Genomic DNA, 17,876 nt, shown 5'->3' with positions numbered 1-17,876 from the left:
AGTCATCTGGAATGGCAAAGAAAGCGTTCTTGCAGGACTCCCAGAGTTCATCAAGATTCTTTGGATTTATCTTCAATGCCTCTTCCATCTCAATTATGTTCATGTCTGGTGACTGGGATGGCCAATCCTGGACCACCTTGACTTTTTTTGCTATCAGGAACTTAGATGTGGAGGCTGAAGTATGAGGAGTGATCTCTTGCTGAAGAATTTGCCCTCTCCTGTGGTTTGTAATGTAATGGGCAGCACAAATGTCTTGATACCTCTGGCTGTTGATGTAGCCATCCACTCTGCAGATCTGTCGCACACCCCCATACTGAATGTAACCCCAAACCCCGATATTTCCTTCACCAAACTTGACTGATTTCTATGAATCTTGGGTCCGTGTAGGTTCCAATAGGTCTTCTGCAGTATTTGTGATGATTGGGATGCAGTTCAACAGATGATTCATTGGAAAAATATACTTTCTGATGCTTTTCCAAATGATCAACTAGAAGTCAAGTTATTATTGGTTGCTCTTACAACTAGGATCGACGACAAGACTTTTGTAAGGTACTGTATTGTTGGAAAAATAATACTATGAGAGTCAATGGACGTTTCCAAAATTCTTCAAAATATATTGTGTTCAACACAGGAAGAAAATTTAAACTTATTTGAAACAAGTACTAAGGGCAAACAATGACAGTTTTCATTTTTGTGTGAACCATCCCAAAAAACTCAAAACTCTGAGAGGAAAATCCAAATTGGGAATTGGGAAATAAACTTGTTCCATGTTAATACTGTGCTTCATATATCCCTCATATTTACCAAACTCAATTGCCAGCATTTCTCTAATGTGACCTAGAAGCCTGATTTGAAGCATTCTTAAATTATTAAGTTGTCACAGTCTGACTGAAACCGTGCAAGTCTGAAAGAATCCTGCAAACATGATTTAGTCTCCTGTATATTTAGACAGATGGCTGAAGACTTCGACTCGCCCACACAAAAACCTGCTGCAGCTCAATTATAACAGCTCATGTAAGCGCTCTGACAACCAACAAGCTCCGCAATGTTCTGTGTGAACCTTTCAGTATATCATTGACCTGCTCAACCTCTTATCGGCGTTTTCCGATTCCAAAGCGCTCCTGCCTGCTCATCGGGTTACATGGTCATGTTTACGTCTGAGCAAACAGCAGTACACCGATGTTAACATTTTGTGCAGTTCTCGCTGGTGACGTTTACAGCCGAGCCAAACACAAATGATTTGGAAACATGCGCAGGCGAGGTCACAACTGAACATTGAGTTGCAGCACAGCTATCAAAACCACAAAACCGCTGACGCAACAACAGTGAAGAAAACGGGAACATAGATTACTGATTCCCACTGCATGGTGTTCAATGGTTTACTGCATCTGACTGATTCCTCTCGATTTTCAGACTTCATTTTTTCAAAGTTGCAACAATTGGATAATTGTAAAGGCACAGGATGTCATTTTCACCACTAGAGGGCGTGTATTCACAACAAACAAAGGAGTATTTTGATGACGCCCACAAGTGTGGAATCATGGAAGTTGTGGTCTTCATTACATCCTACGAGACTTCTCCTATGACCTCTTTTGGTTCTTCCGTTCATGATCACGTGGGGAAGATTTTCCGCTGCTTTATCATAGTAAATATTTTTATGGTTCTTTAATAATGCAGTCTAATTAAACGCATGACATATTAAAGCATCTTTGGTCTTCGAGAAAAAAAAAACATATGTATTGTACTAGCAATCGTTCACCTAGATAGAAAATTTACACCCATTTTGTTCTCTCAAGTGGTTTCAAACTTTACAAAGTTTTTTTTCTGTTGATCACAAAAAATGATATTTTGTAGCCTAGAAAGAGTTGAGAAAACAAATATGGTTATAATACTACATTGCCAGTTCCAACATTCTTCGAAATATCTTATGTTTTGTTCAACAAAAGAAACGAACAAACAGTTTTGGGAAAAAGTAGCCAGAGCATACACTGTTAGACTTTGTCACAATTTTACAGTTATTTACTGCAAAAACACAGTAAAATACCACATACAATCTTTACAGTTCGCTACTGTAATATGCACTGCGGGTCATTTAAAAACTTCCACAGTAATTTACCGCATATTTACGTTATTCTACTGTAATCAAAGTAATCAAGTACTGTTTCTGTAATCCAAAAAGGTGACAGTTAATGAAAAAAATTGTCACTTGTTTGAAAATTTATTCAATAGTAAATACTAAAATAAGGTTTAATTAATAACTAATAAAGGTTTTGTACTGCTAGTGTAAAACTTCAATAAATTACAGTAAAGTACTGTAAAAATAGTCATACTGTAAAATTAATGTGGGAAGAGGCATTTTACCCTAAAAAGAAGTTGCGGTAAGGCTGTTTTCCTGTAGAATGAAATTGTGGTATAGGGCCCTGCTTCTGTAAAACACAGTTACAGGTAAGTTACTGTAAAGGGACAATTTTGACCTGGATTGTGCCTGTTTTGACATTTTAGTTACTATCTTACATCTTTTAATATTAAGTTTTAGGGATAGTTCATCCAAAAATTAAAACTGTGCCATCATTAGCTATGTTTCCATCCACAAATGCGAATTAACTTTGTGCAAAACTGGAATATCGCATAAAAGACGTGCGAATAAAGCAGCATTTCCATCCAACGAGTCAAAGAAAACAAAATAGCCACTTCCTGCTTAACTGGCGCCAAATATCAAAAGTAAAAGCAAAATTTGCTGCGGTCAGAGAAGCTGCGTGAATCTTTTAGTCATTTAATAAATGACTCAGAAGGCAATGTCGACACACAATGAGGTGGTGTTTGATGGCATGAGACGCAGAGCACAGATGCTCTTGACTATTCTAGAGGTAATTCATAATATAATAACACTAATACTGAAATGGTTACAGCGTCTAAGAACGACCAAAACAACATTTTAGATGTTTTACATGTGGTTGGCCTGCTAGTTTGTCCATTCACACACATTTTTATCATTGCATACTGGAATTTGTCCCGTAAAAGTGTTTCCATCATAGCAATTTTTTTCTTTTCGAATAAAAAGTTTATCCTACACAGTAATGGGCATACGTTTTTTATGCGCATCTTGGCATTTCCATCAACCGATTTTTTTATGCAGATGTCCAAAATGCGCATAAAAATAGGTGGATGGAAACATAGCTATTTACGCTGTTAGACATTTTATTGTATTTCTGCAGTAACTTGCGGGCAACAGTGCTGCCATATTAACTAACAATTCAAAACATGCACAATCAGCCAAAATTGTGAGATACAAAGTATCAAATAAACAAATTTTAATAAAAAGTCAAATTTGTGTTTTCCTTAACTCAGTATTGCAAGATGTAAAGATTATTTCTCATTTAAAAAAAGATGATTTGTAAACGTGCACAAATGAGGTCACAACTCAACTTTCAGCAACCAAAACCCACACACATGCGGATGCAACGACAAGTGAAGAAAGCAGGAACATGATGGAGCGCTACATCGTGACGATTTGACTTCCCATCCCATAATAATTTAACACTTATAAATAACACTTATAGCAAAAAACAACAAAGCCAGAACAATGAAAGCGACTAAAAATGGCTTCATGAAAGTTGTGGAAATGCTTGCAGAGAACTCTGTGTGCCGGATCAAAGACAGGTTTGACAAAGAGGACCGAGGAGGGGGTGAGAAAAACAAAAACATCCCTGTAACTCACCGTACAATAGAGGAGCTGAAATAGACTCTTTTTATCTGCAAGATGGTTTGTTTCACTTGGCACAGCAGCTGGCAAGATTCTTAGCGGTTTGAATCGAGCTCAGTCTGGGCAAGGGCTCAGGACTTTAAGCCTTACACAACGCACACAATGGATGCTTTCTTTCCCTACTCGCATCTTTTTGTTATCGAGAAATGAATACGCATATTTGACATATTAATTGCGGCACTGATATATCTAGCAGTCGAAAGAGTCCAGAATTATCCCTTCCTTTGGACGTGTTGACCAGTTAAATGAGGTTACAGAGTGCAAAGATATCAGTAGCCTTGAAAATGTTTCTTTTCGGGCTGTACAGTGCACACATGTACGATAGGCCGCGGCGAGGGCGGCAGTGCTAATCTCTTTCTTGTGGTCTCCACAAGGATGGCTGGGTGACACGTAGGCGAAATTAAATCTGGAAGGCTTTTGATCTGGCCATGAGAAATTCATGAATACCATGACGCCTGTTCTTCCTGAGGAAAACTGGCACAGCGACGAGATTCAGATGTGGGAGAATTAAAAAGAACCTCTTTACAAAATCTAGTATTAAACACACCTGTTGCAAGTTGGTTGCGTTTGGAGTTTTGTCCTATGTGGAATAACCAAGCAAAATTAATCTGTTTAGTAGTTTTAGTACTTGGACGAATACCTATTAATTAAAAAATTTACTATTTACCAATTTTTAAGTTTGAAGTTTTGTCTAATATTGAATTATTTCATTCATTATTTTTGTTGAATCAAATAAACATTTCTAGTCATGTCAACTTACATTAATCAAACTGACTAAAAATATTAGGTTAAACTTTGTACACGTTATAAAAATTGTTCAAACCTGATTAACTTATTAAAATAAGTTAAAAGCAACACAAAATATTTGTTGTCCTGACAATCTTACAATGTACAAACTGACATTTAATTACCATTAATTAAATGTAATTAATTAAACTAATTACTTGCATGTAATTGCCATTAACTCACCCTCAAGTGGTTCCAAACCTTTATGATTTTCTTTTCTTTCCTGTTGAACCAACAAGATATTTTTTAAGAAAGCTGGAAAGCAATAACCACTGACATCCAAAATAAGATGGAGGACAAATACTATGGAGGTTACAGGCATCCAACTTTCTTTAAAATCCATTCTTTTGTGTTCAACAAAGCCTCATTCACACTACGAACGACTTGCAGCGGCAAAGCGACAAGCGACCGTAAAGAAGAGCAAGCGACAGCGACGGTTGGTGACCGGGTGGGCGTGTCGAGCGAGGCGACAAAGTTGAGAATCCTTCAACTTTCTACAAATGAAGAGCGACTTTATTGAGCAACAGCCAATAGGAGGGATGAAAAAGTCATATTTGAAGCCAATGCTAAATCCACTAGAAGAGAAACATACTAATATATAAAAGGCAGTACTACTAAACACCATCATGGTAACACCAATGACACTAAAGTCATTTATTCATAAGCTGTAACGCAAAACTCTAAATGTACATCGCTGATGAAATAAAAGAACCATAATAATCTCAACAACAGCAAAAAAAAAAAACAGTGAAATATCATGAAGGGAATTCTGAAAAAGCCCATTAATGGTTATTCGACGTATATAAGGAAACTTACTGTTAACCAGATAACAGATTTTTAAAGTAGTGATTCAATGTTTCACTGCATTCTTCGTAAATCCAGACAGTTATAACACGTTCGGACAGTTTACAACCTCAACAAAGTGTTTGTAAAGTAAGTGTAAGTAAATCTGGTTCAAGGTGTGTAAACAGGTGTCAAAAATGTTAACAGCTAAAAGCTAAGATTAAGCACAGGCTATTTACTATCTTTAATCAGTCATCGTGTACATTAAAGATTCAAGTATCCAATAAAGAGTGTGTGTAAGTGCGATGCTAGTGTTTTGAAGTGACTCACTGGGCTTTTCTCAAAATAAATACCTCAATGAATTCTAAGAGGCTTACACAAAGACCCGCCAACCGGTTAACCTTCTTAACAGGAGAGCGAGGCTTTCGATTGGCTTACATTAGGTGTTGTTTTTGTTTTGGTTCTGCTTTCTGCACAATGGATTTTGCATTGCAGTTCAGTAAATGTGTTAGTCCAACATCGGAACTTTCAAAACAAACACCATAAACCCAATATCCAAGGTATAATCAGTTTGTTTTCTCCTCAAACAATGGGCATACTGCAATATATTGTGAGCTATTCGTGATACGATCGATGCTACGTTTGACCACTCGAAAGACATTTAGATGTATTACTGTTACCACTCATAACAGGATTTTCTAAATCCTTGTAGGAAAAACTCTTTCCCATGCTCTGCTTCTGACTAAACCAGGGCTAGTATTACTTCTGATAAGCAGTGCCTAGAAGCATGATATCTGTGGGTAAATGGACATTTAGGTGTAGGACATGTGGTGAAGTTTAACACAGAACAGGAATATGTGTCTTCTCATAGCAAACAATGAGAAGAAGATACTGCAAAGCTCTTTAGGCGTCCACAGCCCACTGGTGCCATATTACAAGCAGTAACCAGCATGAGAGCTTCTTTCTTGGAGAACTCAAGCGTTCGTGGTTATGAAACGCTCTTATTCAGGCCTCAGGGTGGCACATGCTGCTGTGAATGAACCTGGCAACCTCTCGAATAGTTGGCGAAATGCCATCACACGGACCCCTTTTAAAAGGGGCTCCATATATTGTGCAAAATACCAACTAAGGACGCTTCAAGCTTGAGGGCTGAAGCTTAAGATTTTTTATCTGTGGTTTACTTTGTAAATTAGGAATGTGTATACAGCTTGTTATAAAACAAGGAATATTTACAAATTTAAAATGTCGCTTTCAGTAGTACGGATTAGGGCTGCACAATATATCGTTTCAGCAGTGATTTCACAATGTGCGCATCGGAAATCTTCACATCGCAAAATCTGCAATATTGAGTTTGAATTATAGTTGACCTGGAGCAACAGAACACATCTGATTTGTAGAGTCACTACTAAGTATAACCATAATAAAGTGAAGGTTTATCATTTACATTTGTTTTAAGGCCTTTAACTGAGCATTTTCAAGAGAGTTTGGGCATAAAAACATATGATGTGTGGAAGTGTAGCAAAGATTCGAATTGTATTTATTTATTTAGGCAAAAAAAATCTTACTAAGACTTTTTGTCTTGTTTCTAGTTCAAATAAAATCAAAATAAGAGTATTTACTTACCCTAATGGTAGATAATTTTGCTTGTTTTAAAGAAAAACACAGAACTTTAACATTTCTTCTAAAGGCGAAGCAAAACAATATTTTTTACTTGATTTTAGCTATTGGAACAAGAAACGAGACATGGAATTTTTTTTTGCATTGAGATTATTCAATTTCTGTACCTGAATACTGTTAGATTCCCCAGAATAAAAAAGTCAAATAGAGCCATTTAAACTGTATAAATCTTTTCAAACTGTATTTACATCGTAATATTTAATCGCAGAAAAAAAAAATATTGCAATATCACGTTTCCAATAACATGCAGCCCTAGCATGGATGCACTCTGGATGTTAGCTATTAGCAGCTGCAAAGATAACACTAACTTGGTTTATGTTTTGTGCAGACAATTTCACCCACTAAAAGTGATGTCAGTAAAAACAAGGGTTTCAGAATTTGAAACAGCTTTCTTAAATTCTGTGTGAACCAGAAGGTCCTGACAGCGTCAGTTTTGTGATGCACTTCAAATCAAAACTGAACACTGACCTACAAATATTTGTTTGTCTTTAAAAGACCCCATTGTGTTTGCTATAGTTTGAATTTACTTCACTTTTTTATTTATAATTTATTACTTGCATAATACTGTTTACGACAATTAATTCTCAATTAATAAACCTGACGTATCAATTGACGTCATCAAATTTTCTGGTTGCGATTAGAAATGACCTAAGAAATGAACTCGTTTTCACCCACAGACTAGATTAACATTGACAAATGCAACCTTATTGTATTGTATCTAAGTTTTACCAAACCATAGTGGACTATAACATAAAAATCTGTCATTGGTCAGATTATTGAGAAAATGTTTAATTTAAAATATCAGTCAAGCATTTGGTTTTGTGATGAAAACCACTGGAAAAGGTAAAAGTCTGAATAATTAAATAAGAATTGTTAATTAAATTTTTAAGTACCAACATCCACAACCCTAGTGACAAGTTACAAAAATTTAACTGTATATATAATATGCAAACCACATTTCCCGTGCTAGCAAGTTTTTTTATTATTATTTCTAAAAGTTGTAATGTTAAAAATGTGTGAAAACAAGAAATAAACAACACGTGACAAATTAAACCCATGTGTTGGTTACCAAAACAAAGCCACCATCTTAAAATTACATTTCCAGCTTGGGTTAAACGCATGGCAACACAAACAAAACAAACATCACTGAATGAATCAAATATTACTTTTGACATAAAACTCAAACTCATGATTTGTAACGGAGTGGGCATGAGAATGACCAGTCAAAACTGGTACCAGTCAGTTCTGGGCTGATGCAATTGTTACAGCATGCAACGTTACAACTTCCGGTTTAGTGACGCCAACTACAATACAAAATGTGCCAAGCGAGCGGGAACTCGCGTGAATGAATGAACCGCGAAGAAAATAACAACACGACGTTTTGTGAACAATTTGAATTAAACATAAAGCAAATTTAGACACCAAAACGAAACAAATAAGACAGACTTTGAATTGATATGTAAGTGAATGCTGCACGTTCTCTGTCTTAGCAGGCTAGACAAACATATGTTTGAACCAGATAACGTTAATCCTGTAAAATAAAAGAATAACAGACAGACGAATTGTTGTGACTATTATATTACGGTTATATCATTAAATTGCATTTTAATGTCATAAATCATAATAACGTTATGTTTATCACGCGGAGATTGATATATGAATATTTTCAGTACCAGTACATTACACGTAGACAATTTTGCAGGATGTAATATGAGTAAATTAATTATGAAGTTGATCATATTGACAGCTAATCCACATATATTCTTCCTTACTCTGTTGACAAGAGTGCATTGGTCCACTTTACAATTATACATAAATTTATATTATACATATCGTTTTTATTAAAATAACATGGCTAAATTAATATATGTAATATGCAGACATTAAAAGCTAGCGTTGATGTTGTAGCTGTAAATGAACACGAGTATATGATTACATGAAGCGGTTCGATTGCATCAGAATTCACCGCACATCCACGTTGATCCATTGTGGAATCCTTATGGATTATTACCAAACCCTTTTATTCATCCCAATAGCTAACGTTTTAGGAATGTAAAAGAGTAAATAGTTACCTCTTGGCTTCCGATGTGAAGGGTTGCAGGGAACTTCGGTTTGTTGTATTTACTTTGTCTGCCCGAGTGCAAATGATCAGCCTCGGCTCCGGTTTCTACGTTTTGACGCTGACCACTGTGGCTAGGGGCGAATTATGACGTAGGTATAAACAAATAGTAACACGCCTACTTTATCCACGCATTCAGCAGAAATGACCAATCAGCTTTCAGGGTGTTTCCATTCAATTGCTTCTACGTTAAAGGTGACGTTAATGGCATAGTATTTTAGTAAATGATTCATTTTCATATCGACAGATCTACACCAAACAAGCAAAAGCATTACAACTCAACAAATTCAACTGGTAAATAAATAAATGAAAATGTTTAATCTTGTGGCCTTGCCAAATACTTCACTAATATTGTTGATGAAATAGTTAAAACAAAAGACAGATTACTTTTGATCAGTTACTTTGAATGATAATGCATCTTGTAATGAATTAAAAGGCTCCGGAGGTTTTAGATGCAGTTTTAAAGATGCAACCTTGAAATTTAAAGTGCAGCTATATATATATATATATATATATATATATATATATATATATATATATATATATATATATATATATATATATATATATATATATATTAATGTAAAATGTGAGTGGGGACGGTTGCAGCATGGGGCAGTTGCAACAAGACTTATTCCTCTATTCAGGAATGAGCTAGAGTGATGATATTCATCATACTACATATTCTCAGTTAGACCTTCCTTTAGTCTGAGAGAAATCAGCCATATGTGAACATTCCTTCAGTATAAAACCCATTTTGAGTTTTTTTAGTGTTCAGAAAAAATTCGCAAACGGTCTAATCTGTTTTTATGAAATATTATTCATTCATATAATTTAAATCACTGTTTTCTTAGCTTTAAATAGCAGGCCCGTAGCCAAGGGGGGTTCGGGTGGTTCGAAAGACCCCACTGACAAAGGTCTAGTATTTGTCCCATACATGAGCTCATTTGTCCTATTTTGACTGCTGTGACCAAGCGGAATCTGATGCAAATAAAGTCAGCTTTCACTGTATTGCAGTTATAGAGAAAACATTTTATAAGTAACTTTTATTCTAAAGCTTGGACCTTATTCTTGAATAAAAAAATTACCAGTAAAAAATCGTGAAGCACCAAAAGCGGCCCATATTAATACTTATTAGGCTATTGTTTTTATTCATGAATTTTCAAATGTACTTTTTTTACAATACAAAAATCGTGAATCTCTACATTATTATTATGTTTATTTATTTATCTTTTGTTAATCAAATGGCCAAATTCTGAGACTGTGGGAAGTTGAATGTGTTGGCCTTGTGTTGTTATTTGCCTAATTATTTACAATAGGCCACAGATTGCTGTTTTCCCCCCAATGATATATCATAAAGTAGTCTAAAAATAAGTATCCTCTTCATATTTCTGTATTATAAATCTTTAGAAAATGTATTTGGCACTTCAAAAAGTGTGACCATCCGACAAGCTAATTCTGCAAAAAAAAAAAAAGTGCTTAAAATCTCACTGAATTGCAGTATTTAAACCTCATAATTAAATAGAAACTAGTTGAATAACTAGCTAGTTGAGAATCTAGCATAGACAGTTTAATAGTGGTTGACAGAGTTGGGACAGCATGTTGCAACTGTTCCATCTTTGTCAGCCATGATTAAATTGTCCCCAATTACAAAATTGATTTAAAAGCTTGCCATATTAACAATGTACAATTTGATCATCGCTTCAATGTAATTTAATCTGAAAAAAAAAAAGAATTCTTTGAATAATTAATTAATTTCAAAGTTCAAATAGTTTAGTAACAGTTCAGTCTAGATTTTCAGTAAAAAAACAATTAACATTTAGTGTGTTTAAAAAAATTAAATCCAACCTGATGTTTTAGAATTTAGTTTTATTATTACATTTTATTGAATGTTGCAACCATCCCCATGTTTTGGGTCAGTTCCAACGTTTGACTTTGTCTGTTTAAATTCTGCATATATTATCATATGTACATCTATTGTAGCAATGTGGGTGTCCAGTAGATGTGGGTTTATTATATTAAATTTTTGGGTTTCCACAAAAAAAAGATCTCTGAGAAACTGAAGGAAATGCAAAAAATGTTGCAACTGTCCCCACTCTCCCCTACTATCTAAATATGTATATGTTATCAATCTATTTACAATATTATTTACTCTGTAAAATTATCATTTAGTTGCACATTTTTTTATCTTCACTCAAATTCTCTCTTTTAAATATACATTTTTGAAATGTTTAGTTTGTTCAATTCAGCCACCGCTTTGAAATCAGCTAAGATTAGATTAAACATTTTGTGAGTCAGTGGCTGATGATCGTAAAGTTAAGTCTAATCTAATCTGATGTTAAAGTGTTCTTTTGTAATCTGTCCAAACTACAAATTAACTACATTGGTATCAATACATTTACTTCAGTTTTGTGTCACTTGTTGGAGTACACAACAAAAAAAAAGGTTCTGTCATATCGAATCAATCTTGTATGCACTATGTTGCAAGCTCACTGTCCACTTTATTGGATACACTTTGTCAGCAATGGATTATATTTCCTTTTCCATTCAGTACTGCATTACTTTTTATGGCATTTATACCACGTATGTATGTAAATTTAACACCAGAAATCAAGACCCATCAGTTTGGACAATCAGTTTTAAATAGTAATTTTGTTTTTGCTGTTGTTGTCTTACAGGAGTGTCCTTTGTGTGCTCTTCTTCTGCTTCAGCTGCTGCTGTTGCTCATCTGCTTCAAGGTTTGTTGTGCTGTGTGTTAGTAGATGCTGTTCACCAAAACCTGGGGTTATTTGACTTACTGTTGTCTTTGTATCAGATGTTCGTTTCTTCATCTTAGACAAGCAAATGTTTGACTTCTCTGATCAGTAGTTGTACAAAAATAGCAGAATGAGAGATGGACCAATAGTTAAGACCATTAAATGTTGTACTGTATGTTATTCAGGGTTTTTACTTGCTCATAATATGGCTGTGGTGGTATCCCTTCATCAAATTTGAGAGAAATTTTGTGTTAATTTTGTAATCTTTTCAAGTAAAACATTAATTTATTTAATAAGGCTAACATTAAAAGTAATTAAACACATGACCACTGCTTGAGCTTCACTTGGGGTCTGGCGGTAGTCGTGACTGCCTGTCTGATTTTTGTCAAAAGGCAGAGGTGGTACAAAATTTGATGGCTTTGCAAGAAAAACTGTTTTAATATACAGATATATCATGCATTCATTCATTTTCCTTCAGCTTTGTCCCTTTATCCATCAGGGGTCACCACAGAGGAATGAACTGCCAACTTATCCAGCATATGTTTTACACAGCGGATGCCCTTCCAGCTGCACCTCAGTACTGAGAAACATCCATACACATTCATTCACACACACATACACTATGGCCAATTTAGTTTATTCAATTCACCTATAGCCCATGTCTTTTGTCTGTGGGGGAAACCGGAGCACCCGGAGGAAACCCACATGAACACGGGGAGAACATACAAATTCCACACAGAAATGCTAACTGACCCAGCTGAGACTCGAACCAGCAACCTTCTTGTTGTGAGGTGACAGTGCTAACCACTGAGCCACCGTGTCACCTGGTTATATCAATAAATGTAATTTTATAATAAACAATATAATAAATCACGTTAAGTAAAATGCACAGTCAGTAAGAAATACTGTAGCTCCTAACTGAGCTAATGTACAAGATCCAGTTAATGATGTAACTGTAGGTTAATATGAGAATATGAGTACATCTGGCAGCTCGATTGCATCAGAAATTTTATTGTGCAGTGCAATAAAGGATCCGTGTTGCATTGTGAAGTCAGAATGGACTGTTATCAAACCATCATATTATCATTGTAGGAAAGAGTACTGAAAAATCATACTCAAGTAAAAGTACCATTACTTGCTAAAAAATGTAGTGCAAGTAGAGTAAAAAGTATCGGTAGTAAATGTATTACACAAAGTATGAGTAAAAAGTAGCCCTTTAAAAAGTACTCGAGTAGTAAGTAGTGAGTAGTGTGTACTACGCTGTTAAAAACGGATGTGTTACATGTTATTTGTGGATGTGTGTAAACGTAACTTTCTGTAGTGCATCTAGCTATTGCCCAGCAGGCACGTCCAAAAATTCACCGTCTAGCCAGCGTCTAAGGACAACGTTATTTTGATGTCCAATAGTGACGTTAAATGATGTTGATATTTGGTCGATTTTAGGTTGTTAGAAAGTAGCCAAAATCCAACGCCAACCCAACATCTAAAACCAACATCATATTGGCGTCAAATACTGACATTTATTCATCAGGTATGGCAACCAAAATCCAACGTCTGATAAATGTCAATAGTGGTAACGTCCACACAACGTCAATCTGTTACATCATTAGACGTTGATATTTGATTGATTTTAGGTTGGACGTTGGACATTGATGTCGGCCTGACGTTGAGTTCTGACGTCAACTCGATTTTCATTTCCAAAAAAATGCAACGTCCCCATGATGTTGGGGTAAAACGTTAATCTGACGTCATGTTGACGTCTTGTGCCTGCTGGGTGTTTAAAGCCATTACGGTCATTATACAGTAAACATCCATCATCTTCTCATCAGTGACATGCATCTAAACAGTCTCTGGGTCAATGAGTGTAAAGATTTTGGACATCTCCTTGGACACTTTGAATACTTCAAAACAGTTTCCTGCAATTATAAATCACTCATGTCTTGAGGTAGTTCATTATGATGCAGTTTAACTTCTGTGTACAATCTGATTGGACTCGTAGGACTGATTATTCTAATCCCCATAGACAAGAAAAAATAAAGTATTGACTGCAGGTTGAAGGAAAGTAGTGGAGTAAAAGTACAGATACAGCACTAAAAATGTACTTAAGGGTAAGTAAAAGTATACATTTTTAAAACTACTCAGTAAATTATAATTCCTGAGAAAAAGTACTCAGTTACAGTAATTTGAGTATTTGTAATTAGTTACTTTACACCACTGCGTATTATCATTATCCTCTGACCTCTGCCATAAACAAGGCATTTTCACACACAGAACTAAATATTCCTCTCAATTCTCAGAACTGAATTACTCACTGAACGTTTTCTCCTTCTCAACCCATTCTCTGTAAACCTTAGAGTTGATCGTGCATGAATATATCAGTAGATTTTCAATGTCTAAAAAAGTAAGACTAGCCGCTGTCTCTCACCAACAACCACAACACATTCAAAGTCACATAAATCATATTTCTTTCACATTCTGATGCTCAGATTGAATTTTAGCAGATTATTATTAAGTCATAAGTACACTGAGTCTCTGCTGTGTGATTGGCAAGTGTATGTTTAATTTTTAACCGTTAACCCCTTAGCATTCCTGTAGCCTGTTCCTGTAAAGCACTCAGTGTAGCGTAAAAGCTAACAGGTTAAACTTCACAAACAATTTCAAAGCAGTGACAAGTAAGACACTGAATTAAACATGAGAAGAAGCAGAAAGACTGAAATAATGTTTGTTTCACTTCTAAACTTGGACATTTGACACTATAACCTTCTATAGCCGTATTAGATTTTCAGTGCATCCAATGCTATCTCACACCAGTTTGTAATGTTCGGATTTAGTGGCTAATTCATATGAATTTGTATGATCTAATTTGTACATTTTAGAATAATTTGCCCATCCCTGAATTACGCTTGGGTTTAGGGGTGAGGTTTATTGCCTCACCTTCTTTTAAAAATCATATTTTCATATGACTGAACTTCGTACAAATTAGCCACTAACTGACAAAACATAAAATAGTTTAAGTTTCCTCATGAGATCAGGCGGGTGCATCCTAAATCACACACACTCAAAAAATAACTCATGAACTCAAGTTAATCGTGGACAGGATTTCCATCTAAATTAGTTTAGCACCAACAAAAAAAAAACTATTTAGACAATGAAATGCAATTGAGTTCCATCATGATTTTGTCAAATACATACATTTGTATTTTAATTTAACTTAAACTCAAACGTCTGATAATATCATGTATGTCTATTACACTGTAAAAAGTGATTAGTTATTGAAACCGAGTAAACCAATTGCCTTAAAAAAAACAAGTTGATTTTACAAAAAGTAAGTAAACCCATTGTAACTTGGAACTGTTAAGATGACTTAATTTTTATTATTATGCAAATTGTACTCACTTTTTAAAAATAAAAGTAAACTAATCACTTTTTCCAATACACATTTAATATATTTGTTTTTTCCTGCTTTTCTGTATCTAGAGAAATGACAGTAACTAAAATAAATCTGCTCTTCCAGACTCCAGTGTGTCTTAATTGTAGATTTTATAGACTTAAAGGGCACATAGGTTACCCCTTTTTTCATATTTAATATAAGTCTTTTGTGTCCCCAGAATGTGTCTGTAAAGTTTCAGCTCAAAACACCCATCAGATTATTTATTATAGCTGTTTGAAGTGTCTGTATTATAGCTGGGAAAAAGTTTTTGCTGTTTTTTTGTACTGGGCCTTTAAGGCTAGTCCTCCCCGCCCACCGTTCCCACGTGCCTGTCAGCAATCGCCGCCCTCGGCTGCCTCAGGAAGCAAATCTCACGTAACATGTGTGAGAAATACTACAGTAAGAACTTTAACAATCAGTATTTGCTGCAGTTTTTGTGGCGTGGCAACAATGAGTCACACACAATGTCATTACAAAGTTCACGCACACACACAGCGAGGACACACACACATAGCGCAGACACATACACACACACACATAGCGCAGACACACACACACACACACACATAGCGCAGACACACACACACACACAGAGAGACAGCGCATTAAGCTTTGCACTCATATTGCACGCATATGTGATATGATACTGGTAATCTCCACTGCTGTATGGATATCTGTTATGTTAATGTACAAAATAAACCTGATTTAATGTCCACAAACCGGGATTGGAGCGTCTTCCTTTATAATTGTTCTGACACGCGGCTGTGCTGATGAAGTGAATCTGAAGTGAATCGCTGTAATTCATTTCACACATGCTCTGTTTTAAAACATTTTAAACTTGTGAAACTCACTCTTGATCACATTTGATGATGATTGATGAACCTAGCTAACTGAACACACCTTTTATTCCTGGTTGCTTTGCGCTTGTCCTGTCTTGTTGATATGATTATACACGTGACTACCGGACATGTTAATGCGCGCAGCTGTCAATCAATATTGGTGGGCGGGGGGACCGCGCTCCTATGTAAAGTTGCGGTCGATCTGAAAACTGCTCCAATTGGTCCACCGTTTTTATGTTGTTACATTTGAAAAAAAAGGGACTGGGTGTGTTTATTTCACGCCAATATGACAGTTTATACACTATACTTACACACATTTCTGTCCAAACAGCTTGAAAAGTAGATTTTTCACCATAGGTGCCCTTTAATGAAGCACTAAATATGTAATATTGTAATAATTACAGTAATTATTTGAAAACAGACGTGCTAAAGTAGTCTGACACTGTAAAAAAAAATCATTGACTTTAAAAAAAGTGTGTACAAAAAGCATAATTATAAAAATTAAGTCAGCTTAACAGTTACAAGTTACAGTGGGTTTACTTACATTATTTTTGTCAACTTGTTGCTTTTAAGGCAATTGGTTTACTTGCTTTAAGTAACTAATCACATTTTACAGTGTATGTGTTGTAAATTTCGAAGTCTTGGATTTAATTTTATTCAAAGTTATCCTAAATGAGCCATTTTTAAGCATATTTCATGAGTTACATACAGTTATTTGAGACTGATCTCAGAACTCATTTTAGGACAGTTATTGCTCACTGAGCAAAGCAACAAAGTGCATTTTTGCTAATTAAACTGCCAACACCCAAAGGGTGCTTCTACAATGTGGTAATTTTACAACTCAAAACATTACATGAAACTCTTCTAAATCTTCAAATTAAAGGGAAGAATAAACGTTAACGCTGAGTCTTTCTTTTAACTTTAAACCTAAGATTACTTTTATTGTCAACATTTCCCTGTCTTAATTCAATCTCACACAAAGCATACTGGGAACTACAAATCCCCTAACCAGGTAGTTGGATCAACACAATTCCTTCATGTTGTCCCAACAAAAAACGTTTACGTTAACTCAATGGTTTACAAATTTAAGTGGACTGAACATAAAACGAATAAATTAGCCAAAGAAATTACAAGAGTTGTGTTGTTTAACACATTTTATCAGCTTTTATTTTATTTTATTTTTATTTTTACCATTTCTATTATTTATTTTTATTTCTTTTATACTTGTTTCTTTTATTCCTGTTTATGTAAAGCACTTTGAATTGCCACTGTGTGTGAAATGTGCTATATAAATAAACTTGCCTTGCCTTGCCTTGTTTTAGCTCATTTTAAACAGGTAGTTTGAACAAGCTGCAGTTATATTTTCTACCTGGAAATACTCATCCCGAGGCCGCAGTGCCACTGACTCGATCCAAAACCAGCGACGAGATGATCCCAAGGTTTCCATATCCTGGACCAGGCCGTATCCTGAGCAGCTACTGTGGTGGTCATGGAGGAGTGGAGAGCATGAGACTGATTCCTGCGACGCTCCAGGGACAGATGAGTCTTCGTTGAGGTCCAGCTACCAGCCTCCGCCACTGAGACTGCAGCTCTGCACAAGACGTTTGGCCAGCGGAGAAATTAAAATGGTCATGCCCAACTGAGCCTGTTTTCTCTCGAGGCTTTTTAATTCTTCACTTTCGCCAATTGGTGTATTTTTTTCCTTGCTGCTGTCGCCACTAGC

At 35.5% G+C, this 17,876-nt stretch overlaps 1 protein-coding gene across 1 annotated transcript in view; it reads right to left on the bottom strand.

Annotated features, from left to right (window-relative positions):
- The window catches only part of slc7a3a (solute carrier family 7 member 3a), a 30,662-nt gene extending 21,472 nt beyond the window's left edge, over positions 1–9,190 (bottom strand). The window contains exon 1 of the mRNA XM_056445952.1: positions 9,082–9,190. The gene's annotated coding sequence lies outside the window, so the exon portion shown is untranslated. The remainder of the gene's footprint in view (positions 1–9,081) is intronic.
- Positions 9,191–17,876: the final 8,686 nt, after the last annotated feature.

Source organism: Danio aesculapii, chromosome 21 (genome assembly GCF_903798145.1).
Source record: "Danio aesculapii chromosome 21, fDanAes4.1, whole genome shotgun sequence".
Classification (NCBI taxonomy): Eukaryota; Metazoa; Chordata; class Actinopteri; order Cypriniformes; family Danionidae; genus Danio; species Danio aesculapii.
The sequence above is the reverse complement of the archived record's forward strand: the minus strand, read 5'-3'. Positions and strand labels throughout refer to the sequence as shown.